We start from the raw sequence: 1,372 nt of genomic DNA on the forward strand, positions 1-1,372 counted from the left end.
AAACGCTGCATACTTCCTGTATCGGTCAATCTTCCTCTCCTAACCACCTTAGGAAGCTATCGGTTTCCAACACACGTTCATTCTTTCTCTGCATGTTTCGATCTCTAAGTCTCTCAACTACACAACCCCTTTTTCCACTCTGTTACCAAATGTATTTACCTCACACACCCACCATTGCTCCACATGCCGAGCTCTCTCTCTCTCCTCTCTCCCTCTCACCCTCTCGCGCTAAATACATGCATTGCCTATCTAGCCCCCCAACCTCTTGTGCGCACGCATGCACGTTTTATATCTAGGTCACTCCCTCGAGACTGTCTCACTCTTTCTTCTGCACGGCGGGCCACACTCTCTCAATCTCGCTCTCTTTATCTGAGTCTCGATTAACCTCGTTTTCTTTCACACACAAATGACATATATCCCTGTTCGGGCCTCGATCGACACACTCTATAATTTCTCACGCAGATTGTCTATCTAGGTCAGTCCATCCAAGCCGCCGCCACTCTTTTGACCTCATGGTGGGCCACGCTCACTCAATCTCTCTCTCTCTCTCCATCTATCTCTCTCTCTCCGTATGTCTCGATTGACCTTGCTCTTTCTCAGACAAAAATGATATATCACCATGTTTGAGCCCAGTTCGACCTATTCACATTGTATACTCTCTCATGCACATCGTCTATCTAGGTCACTCTCTCCAACCCATCTCACTCTTTCGATCGCACGGCGACCCTATGTGATCGGTTGACCTTCCTTCCTCCCACGCACAAAATATATCTACACGTCTGTGACTAGATCATCTCTGAAGCTCTATCTTACAGCCCTCACCCTTGCCAAAAGCTCAATCGGACAATATCTCTCCGGAGCATATATTTGTTCAATGAATGTCGGACCACACTCACTTTGTCTCTCTATCTAGATGTCTCTCGATTGACCTCGCTTTCTCACACCGTATCTTCCACGCGTTGAAGCTACTACCTCTCCATCCCTTGCAAAGCCGAAGCTATTTACATTGCGAGGGGCACTCCAACCTTGGATTAATTTGTGTAGGCATTTATTCCGGTCTGTTTAGATTATATTTTCGTAGCATTCGGCCCACAAATACTCCAAACACCGTTGCAACCCACGCAACTCCCCTAGTTGATTTCCCTCTAGCTCGGTCATCGCTCTCTCGCACGTCCTTTCTCGCCTTCAACGTCGCACCATGGTATTATTGAAAAAACTATGTTGTTCTCTTTAATTATTATAAATAAGCTACAAAACTACACACCAATAGTCCACTTGGAATGGAACAAATTTTGACCAACAAATTAAAGTGCTACAAACTACACACCGAGGGGCCCACATGTCATGAAACAAATTTGGACCCATATACAAA

The sequence above is a fragment of the Triticum dicoccoides genome, chromosome 3B (assembly GCF_002162155.2).
Source record: "Triticum dicoccoides isolate Atlit2015 ecotype Zavitan chromosome 3B, WEW_v2.0, whole genome shotgun sequence".
NCBI classification, from domain to species: domain Eukaryota; kingdom Viridiplantae; phylum Streptophyta; class Magnoliopsida; order Poales; family Poaceae; genus Triticum; species Triticum dicoccoides.